General features: G+C 43.7%; 1 protein-coding gene across 3 annotated transcripts in view; it reads left to right on the top strand.

Annotated features, from left to right (window-relative positions):
- The window catches only part of prickle2b (prickle homolog 2b), a 116,612-nt gene that overhangs the window by 55,238 nt on the left and 47,115 nt on the right, over positions 1-14,259 (top strand). The window lies entirely within an intron of this gene.

Raw genomic sequence — 14,259 nt, 5'->3', positions numbered from 1 at the left:
GACACCTTCATTCTGGATAGCTAATCCCCTCAGTGATTGGTTAGTTTTCTTAAGAACACTGTTGACTTATTTTGATGATTGAGACATTATGGAATGTTTTAATTTCGGGAGGGCATGCATACTGCAGCAATTTGGGCAATCCATGCTGCGTGTGTGTTTCATGTCTGACTGTATCTGTGCTTTCACAAGTGTGAGAGTAATTTTTAGCGACTGTGCCGGCACATTGGTGCGCAATCCCGCCTGTGAGATTTTTACAGTGAATTACGACTGACGAGTGACAACTGAGTAAAAGCGTCACTTGAATCTTGTCTTTCCGTTCCCAAGGGTGCTGCTTTGTTGGGCTGCCAACGCAGTTGTCAGGAGTGGGTGGCGATATCTTTAGACAAGGGAGAGAAAGATGGAAGTGAGAAAATATGTGTCAGGGGAGAAAGAAGGGGAAGAGAAATGGCTAAAGGTGTAGTGATGGATTGAGTTAGAGTGAGAGGGGAATAAAAAGCAAGTGAACGACAGAAGGGAGAAGAGGAAAAGGCAGTTGCCTTGTCATCTCAGCTGTTGCGATTTAAGTAGGCTGACAGCACAGAAATCTCCCAGCATCTCACAGCTGTGCGACATGCCTTCCCCTTTTTTATTTTTAACCCGGACACTTATATTAGGCTGCCAGGTCCAGGCAGCGCGCAGACTGTTGTCTCCCAGACTCTGTATGTGTTTGGGTCTGCGTGTGCCAGAGGGGGTGTGTGCTTGACCCTGTGTCTTTTGTGTGACTGTATCAGTGCATGCCTATATATGTCAGTGCCATGAGTTGCCGGACAAATCGAGGGCTCCTTTCCTCCTTTCCCTAAAGCCTCCAGTGTGTATTCTTCCTCAAATCATGTCATATGTGACAAGTTTAAGAACAGTTTACATGTGCGAGATCCAGCGTTGGCTCAACAGTCTTTATTGACCGTGTGAGTGTGTCCGTAAATTGCCAGAGTGCATTCCACACAGACATGCTGCCAGCTCTGTTGATGGCACCCTTGTGTGAGCGGCTGGTAAAAGACTAACAAGGGGAGGGAAGAAAAAAAAAGAGGCTTGGATTTAGAGCACAGTGAGTCCTGCAGTTTCCTGCGCTTCATGCAGCTTGCAGTGTCTCTGCACCTGGGCTTGGAGCACCCACCCACAGCGCCTGCACCTACAAGCAAAGGGCCTCCGCGTTGACTGATTTAAACGTGTTGCTAGGGAACGAAATGTGAATTTTGTGTATGTCTGTAGGAAAATCATTTCATCAGTAGAATTACGAGATAAAGTGGATTTGTTGACAGTTATGGAAAGACCTGCCCTCTCATCCTATAACCGCTTCCTTCCCGACCTCAAGACAAACATCCCTCATTTCAAAGTTTCGCCGGAGTAAAGAAAGATTTAAAATCTGCTGAGCTCACTAAAGCAGAAGGAAGACGTTCGTTTCAGGGTCAGGGAGGGAGGGGGATGGAAAACACAGGGATGAATGAATTAGCTTCTGCAAGTAGATCTTCAGTTGCTTCTCAGGCGGTGAGAGTGGCAATTGATTTGGTAAGTGAGTGGTCACCTCACCACCCCCCATTCTTCCTCCTGCTCCCAGACCCACCGCCTGCATTCGCATGCTGTCAACCGATCGATGTCAAGGAGCTGGCTCACAGCGGTGTATCAACGTAAAGCTGCATTGATCAGTTCCATTGATTTCAATCCTAATTATGTTTCATCATCTGAATCTCTAAAAGGGCTGTTATTGTGCTTTTCATTCACTAGATTCAGAAAAACACGGTATTTTCTTCCTGTTTGTCAATATCATCTTTATTTCCTTCTTTTTGTGCTATGAATTCTTTAATCATACCTCCTCTTGTTTGATCAGTATCAAATTTATTAAATGACAAATCTAGGATCTGTTATTGTGAATATTACACTCTATTTTAACTCTATATTCACGTTTTAGCTGTGAATTTTCACCTCCCACAATATTCTTCACATATTCAGAGTGAGACGTCATCTCCTGGCAGTGTAGCGTAGTTCCTGCTTGGATGAGAGGACCATTTTAAATAACAACACTAAAACTCTAGCCATGCTAGCAACACTGTTGGGCTGTACTTGATATGATAGTGATGTATTTAGTGATGAACCAACGTAATTTCAGAAAGTTCAAAGCTATTATATCCTGAGCGGGATTGTTTTAAGGCTGCAGCTATAGATTATTTTAGTAATTGAAAATTCTACCAATAAATCCATCTATTAATCGAGTAATTGGATAAGAAATACTTTTGCTTTATAAAAGAGCAATAGTAAATATAAATTGATATACTGACATAATGCTGTTGTGGTAAGCTGGTTTGGTTTTACAATAGATGCACTGTACAGAGTTTTAGTTTTGTTTCAGCTTGAAATTTCACAAAGTTTGGACACTTTCTGTCTCTGGCCAGTCTCTTCTCTTCATCCCTTGCTATTTTCTCTCTCTTCCATTATTTTGCCATCCGTGCCTTCAAATCACATCTTCTACTTAGAGCATGGATGTATGATCTTCAGTCGGTCACACGTCCGCAGCATAAACGCGTTGTACCATAGTAATAATCATCCGTGCAAAACCAATGTGCAGCAGATATAGATTAAACAAAGCATTAATGCAGATAATTTGTATAGATGACTTTCAATAATTGAGTTACTCAAGTTTCTCGAGGAACTGTTTCAGCCCTAGAATTTTTGTACCAATTCTCATGCCAATCTATCCAGTTGTTATTGAGACATCTTTCTCAAAACCACAAAATTATTGTGGCCCTAGAGGAAAAGTCACTGCAGTCAGTAGCATACATCTTGTGAAAAGTTGTTCATGAACATACAATATGTTGAGATATTTCAAAGGATAAATGAAAACGTCCTGCTCCTGGTGCTACAGGAAAAGTGCAGAATCACCCAGATCAGCAAAATTCATCCTCTTGGGATCATGAATGTCTGTGCACAATTTAATGGCAATCCATCCAATATTTGCTAAGATATTTCAGGCTGGATCAAAGCAGTGGCCCAACGACCGTCAGACAAAACAACTGACCCAACATTGCCATACTGAGATACGTGCTACTATCATGGATAAATATTGGTACCTCAAACATTTGGGCTAATGTAACCACAGACAAGGCTGTATCATTGTGACATCAGACAGAAAGTTTGAAGATGACTTTGGAGAGAGGAGACAGAAAACGTGAGCCCCCTCATGTATTTCATCTGCTTCTTTTCCTCATTCTCTCTTCCTTTTTGTTGCATCCTTCCTTGCTGTTTCCGATCTATGGATCGTGGGACCGTAAAGAACCTGTACTTCATCTCTACCCAGTGCCAGACATCATCAGTCTCGGGACATTTACAGTAAGCGCTCAGGTTGGCTGTCTGAGGGATCAGACAGGATGGAACTTGAATGAAATAACAGAGTAACTGGGTAATTGGGTTGTGTCACAGTTATGACAGACTTAACGTGTGTGTGTGTGTGTGTGTGTGTATATATATATGTGTGTGTGTGTGTGGGGGGGGGGTTTAACTGAAACAAAAGCTCTTTCAGCCCCGCTGAAGCACTGAATGACTTTTGAAGGTCATTTCAAATAAGAAGAAATACAAAAGCAGCAGCCTAATTTGAATTAAACAACAGATTGCAATTATAGTCTCTTGTGTACTTCGACATTTATATCAGACCAGCCTGTTCGCAGATGTGTTGGAATACACACACACACACACACACACACACACACACACACACTGTAGAGAGACCTCTGGAGACGACCAGAGGCGAAAAGTGCGGCCAGAAAAAGCCGGCTGCCACTCAACTCTGCCAGGCTTGGCCAGTGATAAGGTCGACCGCGGGGAGATGTCTGCACTCAGGACCTGTCTGTCAAACACAAGAGCCTGCTTCCCTCCCCTCTTCACAAGAGAGTGATGGGAATGATTAGGGGGGAGGAGTGTGAGGGAGGAAGATGGAGAGACAGGGAGACAGATATAGAGTGGCCTGGGAATAAGAGGATTGAGGCAAATGAATAAAGAGAAAGGGAGTGGAGGAGGGTCGGAGAGAAAAAAATGGACCAGGACAGAATCCACAAAACCATGAAAGATTGGTAAAACGAGGAGGAAGTGGAAAACTGTGGAAGAACAAGAGGGGCGATGTCTACAAAGAATGTGACTATCTTGTCATGTGGCAGCCAAACCAACCACCCTTAACAACGCTCCTCACTGTAGCAGCATGTCGAAATTATGTCAGTCAAGCCATACAGAACAGCTTTCTCCATTTTCTTCTATCTCGACCACAACGTCACTCTCTGTTCTCATTTTCTTGCTGTTTACTGCCTGAAACCTTGATTAGGTTACAGAGATTAAGTCAATTACCATAAAAATCTCATGGAAATCAAGTCATTGTCATGCTGAGACCCGGACGCAACAATAGCGCTTTGTTCAAGGTTCACAATGGAAGGCATTTTTTGTAAACACAACCCCGATTCAAAAATGTAAAAAAAATTGCCTGATAGCAGCAACTTATACAGGATGCATCAGTTCGAGGTGACTGGGTGAAGAGTCGAAGCCCTCTGTATTCTCCAGTTGAACTTTTTCTGTCAGAACTTTTCTGCTGACGAAGACGGAAATGAGCTTTTGCCCATGCTGTATTTTCAACAGCGGATGGACGCATCACTCTGAGTCATTTGCGTCCTTGATAACACATACACAAAGAGAAATATGTTCAGACTCGCTCTGTCTTTTTTCATTTTCTTTCCTCCTTCCTTTTCTCTCCCACGTGGAGTCATCAGTGATCAAAGAGGCCCCAGATGTTGTTCTTAACCTATCTCCTTTCACCATCTCTTGACATTGCTGTGAAAGTGGCCCGAGTAGCGTTCATTTAGCTGAGGGCTGCCTCCCGTCCTGCAGCATTCATTACACATGAAGAGATGGATTGGAGTTTCATGGGATGCGGGGCGGCCTTACATCTCTTGCAAGGGTTAATAAGGGAAATGAGACACACAGCTGAGCCGCAGCATTAGCGACAAGCTAATTTGATTTTGTTCCACACCTCCCATGTTTTTCCATCATGTTTGGTCAAGAACACAGAGCTCCCTAACAGCCCGACACACCACCTCTGTCTGTGGGAAAAAAAAAAAAGTTTCAGGGTGGAAAATTTGGCAGTCGAAATTCTTTGTTTTTGATCCATCTGCTGCATGCACCACACAAAACAGAGCTATTTTTGGTTTCACAGCGAGCAGCGGAAGTGCCAGCTCTCACACAGTTCATTAAAGTCCTGATGGAGGATAATTATGAACTGAATTGCAGCAAGAGCAATGCTTTCTCATGCTAAGTTGATGAGCATTTTCTCCATGTTTGCCGATTCATTGAGGTTTCAATCTTCATTTACTGTGTGTGGTTCTCACCTGGATAGTGTAGCAAAGCGTGGCCATTTTTCAGGCTGTGTGAGGGCAGCTTCTCCGCACTGACCTCAGCCAGTGAGCGCAGGGTCATGTGTTAATGTTTCAGTGTCATATGTCTTCTGCTCAGGTCACCCTGAGCTAGTCCCAGAGGTATGACTGCTATGTGGGATAGGAGTGGAAAAGGCAGTCGAGAAGTGCTTTGTGGACTGTATAACTGTCAGCTTGATCAGTGTCGTAGATGGCGAGCACAAATAGGTAGAGACACATCAGTTATCTTCCCAAAGAGCATTGCTTTGACTGCCTTTGATTTTTCTATGATATGAATACATTTACATGACAACAAATTCACTTATTTTTTATTCCATGTCTTTTAAAAACATGTCTGTATGACCATAAAATCCGAGCAGTTCACATGACAGTGGCACTATTTACGGTCATAACGTGGGCATGTGAGTTGGCATTGCTGGTTAGCTGCTGTGTGAACTTCTCCTCTGTCTCTATGGCGACGTGCAGAGAATTTAGACTCGTCTCCACTCTCCTTTTATCCTTGTTTATAATGCCAAGTTGCCATAAATACAGGACTTCAGGGAGCACTTATGGTGATACACCCAGTTTGTGGGGCAACAAAAGCTTTAATTAGGCTGAATGCCAACCATATGGGACAGCAGGTAGGCTCCCCACTTGTGTGGTCCAAACACACACACACACACACACACACACACACACACACACACTGTACAGATTCAAAGGGTAAAGGAAAAGAACTGTAAAGGGCCAAACACCAGATTCTGTGCTGTAGGCTCCTTTTTATGTTTTTTATGTCAGTGAAAAGATTGAAGCCTCCCCAGGTGTTGACAGTATATGAAACTCAAACAGCTCCCTCTTCAAGGGATAGTTCAACATTTTGTGACAAGCTTATTTGTTTTCTTTCTAACAGTGAACAGACAGAAGCCCATTAGATTAGCTTAGCATAAAGACTTGCAGCAGGGGAAATGGCTCAGATCTGCCTACCAACACTTCTAAAGCTCACCAATCAACATATTATCTCGTATTTCTTTAATCCATGCACAAACAGGAATGTAAAAATGGTCATTTGTGGTTTCAGAGGAAGTGGTGTAACTATTTCTTGATGAAAACCAGTTTATTCTCTGTGACAACATGATTCTTGGAAGTCGCTGTACCTGGCTGTTGCCATGGATGTAAAAACAGACCTGGATACAGCGTTGGAGGCAGGGCCCCGTTCATTCCTATGAAAGTTGCTCAGGGGTGCATGAAGCCAAAAAAGTTAAACTGATGCCTATAAAATTACCCAGATGACCGTCACTGCCTCTGCACTGTGTGGCCCATAGAGCACTACAGACTTACACTGACCAACCTGGCTACTTCTGGTTAGGCTCTCCGCTAACTTGATTAGGGATAAAAAATAATTCAATTGTGCGGCTCTTCTAGACTTTCCATATGTTTTTGGACTGAATGGATCAAATTCTGATAATGAAATGAGTCATTTTGCAGGGGTTGTGATGCTCGAAAAACTGTATCCATTGATTTACAGGCGTCCCTTTCACAATGTAAGTCAGTGGGAACAAGTCTTTTGAGCCACAGGGCATCATGTGAAGGTGTAATTGCACTGTTTGGCCACTACAGAAGTTGGGTTCAAAGCCCAGCTCTATGCCTGGAGCCTTGTTGTTGCTCATCAAAATTTCATCAATCTGGTCCAATAATATTTGTAAAGTCTAGAAGAGCCGCACGATTAAATCATTTAATTCCTATCCAAGTTAGCAAAGGGGTGAACCGGAGGTTAGCTGCTCAGCTGGCAGAAGTTAGTCGCTCAGCCTGTGGAAGTCTGTAGCGTGCCTGCTTTCTGTGTCCATCAATGGGCATGATCGGAGTCATTTTATACCCGGGAAGTCAAACTTTTTTACCTGACTGAGAAACTTTCTTAGTAATGAATGGGAGCTAATCTCCAATGCTGTATCCAGTTGTCTTTTTACATTCATGGCTCAGATACTACTAAAGTTAGCTCCTGCTATCATTTTCATCTTTGTGGTTGCCATGCTTATATTGCAAGCCACAGCAGCAAGAGCAAAAAAGTTCAACCATCATCAATAGCAAATAGTACTGCATGGACACAGCGTTCTTTGTGGGAGTACCTTATGGCCAGAATACATGGGACATGGGCGCAGCGTGACACTTCAGCCACAGCATGCCCACAGCAGACCTTGACCATTATAATCGACTGAAGCTGCTACACTGAACCTGGAAGCTGTGCTGGCCTGTGCGGGCACAACACCACTCAACCATATCTTTATGCAGCTGGTCTTTTTTCCCCGTCTGTGTGCAGCTCCACAGCCCTCCAACAGGTAAAAAGTACATAGAATTGTGTATAAAACTAGCGCAATCTGTTTGAAAATGATAAAAAACAATTACCTTATTTTACCAGAGAGATACAAAGCAGCAGAGCAGCCCTGTGTGTTTTTATATTTCACATTAAAATAAATCAGTCAAATGAATGCATCTTGTTGTCAAAATGGTCCAGTTAATTGAGTCCAATATACTCTAGACACTTCCAACTGCAGTATCACTTGGCAAAAAACTCAATACACACACACTAAAGCTGGCAGCAACCACACGCTGGAGAGACAGAGTCTATGCAGCAGGTAAAAAACCCTGCTCCGCTCTGCCTACGTGAGATGCTGCGTCTGTGCCCCATGTATTTTGGCTGTTAGAGGTGCTGGTAGCAGCTTTTTTTAAATTCTGGGCAGAGCCCTGCTTGCTGTTTCCCTCTTCTTCCAGTCTTTATGCTAAGCTAGGCTAATAGCCTCCTGGCTCTAGCTCTCTACGTAATATACAGGAATGAGAGTGGTATCGACCCTCTCATTTAACTCTCAGAAAAAAGGCGTATTTCCCAGAATATCAACCTACTCTAACACACATACACAATTATGTCTCAGTGGTTCTCAGATCAGTTATGGGAGGAGGAGCAGGAGGAGTAACAGGAATGAAAAATTAGCCCAGTTTATGGGAAGAAGGAGAGAAAAGGGAGTGAGGAAGTTAATGAAAGCCTGGGAGGGTGGGTCAAGACAGAGGGACACTGAGGATTAGAGAGAGAGTTAATTAAAAAAGAGAAAGAGGGTATAGGGTGAAGCTTAAAAAAAGGTAAGTAAAGTGAGAGCGGGGGAAACACTGGAGCGAAGCAAGCAGGCAGCAGAGTGAGGGGGGAAGTATCTGACCAGAGGAAAGAAGAGTAATAAGCACAGAGGAACAGTACACTGAGGGAGGGAGATGAGGTGAAAAAGGTAGAGGAGATGCTGAGCGAGGGACCTGTGCAGCTGAAAGTAGAGAGGAGCGAGGGACAAGGTTGGAGGGAGGAGAAGGAGGAGGAGGGATAGGAGGAGGGGGGCTGAGAGCGGTGCCAAGCTGTCCCAGGGGTGATGAATGAGGCCATAATGAAGTATCTGTGCTCCTCTGAATCTGCCTCTGGCTGGAGAATAACCGCAGCCTTGGCACGGCCGCGAGACCCGCTCAATCATGCCAAGGAGAACACACACACACACACACACACACACACACACACAGAAGTTTGAATGATCCACACACACATAACAGAGTTTGTGACAAGCTCCTGCATTGTAAAGCACACACACACATTTACACACACAAACTTATGACAGATGATCTGTCTCTTCCTACCACGCACTGTATCCCCATCACACACACACAGGAACACACACATTTTTACCTTCGTTGTGTTTCTGTCTCTCCACCCAGACCAGGGGTGGCAGGAGTGTGGGTTTTGTAAAACAACCTATTGTTCAGCATGACAGGCTGGTAATGCACAAGACACAGTGTTTCTCCACAGACACAGACACACACACACACAGCGAGTGATGGAAGTCAAGACAAATGGTAAATTCCTCCTCTGCAGTAAACAAGTCGTGCTGTCCTGCGGTTTCCGCCGCTGTCTCCAGTACACTGAGACGTCAGCCTGCCAGTTTGTCACTGGTGCACAAACAGTGCATGTTCAGTATGCAAGGAAGACAATGGCTAACAGTAAATGTGTGTCTCCTCCCCCCTTTGCATGTGTCTGTACACGCAGAGGCCAAACAACAGCGTTATCCAAGTACTCGTATCAGTCAGAGAGGGCCCAAAGGATGAGAGCGACAAGTCTATACCAACTCAGATGCAGATATTTTCAGCTGAAACAAACAGCAAACACAAAGTCAAACAGTCAGCCAGAATTGAATTTTTTTCATCTGTGTTGCATTGCAGTGATGCAACCAACCGAAGCCCAACCAGGAAAAAAAGACTTTTTTTTTGAGTGAAATTCACAGCGCTTTGATTTTTATCTTTACGTGGATTAATGTCAACAAAGTGATGCACTTCAGAGGAATCTGAAAGTGTCATTTTCTGGCTGTGTCTCTGCGTGTGGTTGCCTGCCTCCTTGACTATGTGACGCCTGTATCTAGATGTAGACAGGTGAAACCTCTCATTCACCCCTATGACACACAGCTCTCTGTAGAAAACTGCGATTAAACTGTTGATGTAATGTGGTGTGTTCAGAATAACAAAGAATCTCTTCTTCTGAAAATGATCCTTTTGTGCTGTGATGGATGCACTGATATGTTCATATGTAGGCTATTTATGTGTTTGTTAATGCTTTATTGTGCCAGCCTGTAAGTCCTGTGAATCTGGTATCTGCTGTTGAAATTGGATTTCTGCTCCCTTTCATTGATAGTGTTGCAGAGGGGAAGCTTTGAATTAGGAGGGAACAGCACTGGATGTACAGTAGAGCCTGAACTTTGCTGACAGGCAGTTTTTCACTGATCCCTCCCAAAAGACTGGAGCTGGGAGAGAGAAGGAGAACTGTGGTGGAAAGTAGGACAGGGACGATGGATCTCTCTCTCTCTCTCCAGCTCTCTTCTCTTTGTATGTACCCACAGGATCTCTGTGTGTTTTTGTGTGTCTATCCATGTGTGTGTGTTGTGAATGTGCTTGTGTATGCAGCATAAACAGCAAATGTTGAAGTGCAGCCTGGGATTCATTACCTGAAATCTAATGCCAGGCTCAGACTACACAATATTTTTGTCTGTTGCGATGGTCACTGTGTCACATGAGGCAGTTATAGAGTCATAAATTCTTGGCTGAGACACATGAGAGACTCGCGTTAGTCCCCAACCAATCAAAGCTTGCCGTCATTCGCGGTGTGCATAATGTCATCAGAAAGGGGGGGCTAGGAACGGACTTCCAGGAACAATGATGTAAACAAACAAAAGTGTTTTTTATGATGCCCCCAAAAAAGTAAGAAAAAAGAACAGTGACCTTTCCTCTGTTTCACAGTTCCACCTCGCAGCACCAACATCATTCTCTTTCACTTTGCCATGTTTACAGTTGTGTGTGGATGTGAGGGAAGGTCAAAAAATTCAGAACATGGTAAGGCATCCCAGTTGTCATCCACTATGACGCACCACACTTGTGTGTCGCGCCTGACGCCCATTCTTGTTCCCGATCCAAGCCCACACACCCTACATCTGCCGGGTCGGGCTATAATCAGGCTGATATCATTTAACTCGTCATAACTCCATATGTCTGCAGACATATCCATGTTGAAATTAAAGTGACTGCGTGACAGTAACTATAAGGTGTGTCTGATGCTGGATGTCCCGTCTCAAATCGACATCCCTCCTATTGTGTCCTAGATGTGACACATTAATAGTTAACCCCCCGCTGTGGTATTGATGTAAAAAGCCGTATGGACCCACAGTCAGCCTGATGCCCGCTCACACATCACCAGTTGGAGCAGGTTTCAGAGGATACCACCCCCTGACACTTCATCTAGCCCCCTGGCACCCACCCACCGTGCCAACCTGGCACAGTGGAGGCTGCTTGTCATGTTGGCTGGGCCTCTATACAGTATGATAATCAGTAGCAGGATGGGTGGAAGGTTTCATATCGTTACATGTGTAAATGCATGCCTGGGCTGTTTCATCGATCTGATAAAAGAAAATATCTCATTGACATATGGGTTACCATTCTAATGTCTAAATTAATGATATACTGGATGGAACAGTATGGAAGTAGAGTTCAGTTCACTACTATGGATTGCTTGCCTTTCTGAAATGATCCAGTTTCCACATATCAACCACTGAGCAGCTTGCAGAATGATTTCTTAAACTGGACTGATGAGAAACTCTGTTTTCTTTACCAGGGCAAAGGATTAGGAGAGCACAGGTCAATCTCTGGTGGACAAAACTTTTGTTAAGTTCTTGTTAAGACTGTCCTCTCAAGAGAAATGACCGTATCAGTTGTTGAGCAGGCGCCCAGTGATGACATATCACTGATGTGTGCCAGGACTTCAATATAGGAGATCACTCTTTACTTCCTGTCAAACTTAGTTTCTTTAAACCAAGACTACAATCATTCTGCAACCTCAACACAGTATTTATTTTAACCCTGATCAAAGAACCCATCAACTATCGGTGGCAACGGGGCGACGACCAATATTTCAGGGGTTCAGGATTAGCAAGTGGGTATCCAGGCCAAGACTTTCTCTTCTGTGCGGCAATCATCTCAGCTAATCTCCATAAACAAATATCTGTATATGAATGTAGATTAATACAAAAGAAGCTAATAAAAAGGTAAAACCTTCATCAGATGATAGCCAATGGCTTCTGAGATTGCATTTCAGTTCTCCACACAGACTTGTTACCTCCCACTCAAGCGTGAAAATACTAATCAGACTACAACCGCAAATCACTACCAATTGCAAAACCTTGTACTGTTGCCTACAGATTCTGTATCCAAGTGGGCTAAATAAATTATGCTGGTTTTAGTAGACACAGTCAATCACTCATTTCTGATAATAGCATAAAAATAAAAATGTTGGCGACAGGTGTTTCTTTACACAGTCAGCAGATACAGGGTAAGATAAGCATTCACTTGGAACCATGCCTCTGATCCTCCAAGGAACTTAGATCCAACATTTACTCTCCTTTTAGCTCTGTTTTGCTCTCCACCAACTCCTGAGGGAATGCTAAATGCTCCACTAGCTAGTTAGCTGGTAACAAACTTTGCCTGCCATCTGGTGCTGGACAAGCTTATTATGTTCAGGGTGGTGGAGGTCACTGGAGTGATGGCTGTGTGTGTGTGTGTGTGTGTGTGTGTGTGTGTGTGTGTGTGTGTGTGTGTGTGTGTGTGGTGTATACTTTGGCTCCGCTTCATACAGACACTCAGCCTGTAGATTGGTCTGATTCCAAACAAGTCATCTTTCCAGCAACCCAGCCTACATACTGCTCTCTGTAACTTGTTTCTCCTCCACTGCTGCAAGCTGTTCTTTTCCCTGCTTCATATCTTCATCTTAGGGATTTCTTTCCTACTTTCTTTCTGCTGTCTTGCCATCTTTGTTTCTGTCTCTCTGTAATTTGGCCACTAATGGTTTAGAAATTGATTCCCGGCAGTCTGTGATCCGTGTCTCCTCCTGCTATGTTTTGCCAAATCTATACAGAAAGGAATCCCACAAAGCAAACACACACATACACACACATACACACACACACACACACACACTCACATACACATAAGTAGAGCCTGTGTGCCGTTGTCACAGTGAATTGTTGAGGTTTTGTTGTGTCTCTCTTACAGGGAGGGTATGCATGTTGGGTTGTGTTTGATTTGTGAAGCAGAAGGAGGGAGTGAGAGATCAACATCGGCAGTGATCAAATACTAAGGAATGTGGAGCAGAAGAATGGGGTGATGAGAGGAAAGTATCTCGTTTGGTGGAAGGAAGATGAGGAGAGACTGACAGAGAGAGAGATGGAGAAAGTTGCTCGCGGGTGCAGCTGCAGAAAGACGTTTGTGAAACCTTTTTAAATAGAAATATTGCCTCTGTAACCTCCTGTGACATTACTGAGTTATTCCACATTTCCATAACTCCATATTGGAACACAGAAACAGCGAGTGGTGTGCTCCTCATTGCTTTCTCATTACAGAATTTGGCCACCAGTCTCGAGTTATTTGTTAAATTAGTTACATACTAATGCAACACTATCACATCCTCTCAGTTTCCTTATTCAGTTTCCATCACTTATTAAGAATTCCAAGTCAGGCTCCCAAAAGGCAAAATCTGACAAATCAGTCTGGAAGCCTGCTTAATAATGAGTGAATAGTGCTGCCACTGTTGTTTTGGAGGACAGACTTTTCCTATGTGTATGTGTGTGTGTTCATGTGTGTGTGTGTAACCCCAACGGAGCGTGTAACATTAATGAGAGGGCCAGAGACAGGCCTTATCACCAGCTTTCCAGTCCTGGCCAGACCTTAATTAGCTCATAAATGCTTAGCGCAGACCTCGCTGCGGTGCTGCAGGGCCAAGCAAATTTACGCACACACAAATGCACACGAGTAGACAAAAGACATGAATGCCTATACACTGACACAAAGATGCACACAAACTGAAATCTTCACCAGTGTGCAGAGGGTAATATTTGGATGACTTCAAAACCTATTGGATGTGTGTGTTTATACCATGTACTGTATTTAAATATGAACGATGTGTCTCCACTTCCTCTCACTGTACAAAAATGAAGCCAAAATATCCCATAAATGGCCAATGGCATCTTACGGTGGGGATGACATTTGGAGCCACAGTTTATGCAGTAGCAGTTTCTGCGATATCAAATGCCTGCCCATACACCCATCGAACCAATTGCAAGCAGAGTCATTGATCGCAAGCACACCGATTGGTGCACAATGCTGTCAATCATGATGTCAAACTGCATCAAATAACTAGTTAAAACCAAACTTATCAGAAAAACAAACAGCATGATGATAACTACCTAAAATGACCTCTGGAAAAAATGTATTTGACGTTTAC

The sequence above is a fragment of the Epinephelus lanceolatus genome, chromosome 1, assembly GCF_041903045.1.
Source record: "Epinephelus lanceolatus isolate andai-2023 chromosome 1, ASM4190304v1, whole genome shotgun sequence".
Classification (NCBI taxonomy): Eukaryota; Metazoa; Chordata; class Actinopteri; order Perciformes; family Serranidae; genus Epinephelus; species Epinephelus lanceolatus.
This window is presented reverse-complemented; position numbering and strand designations above follow the sequence as displayed.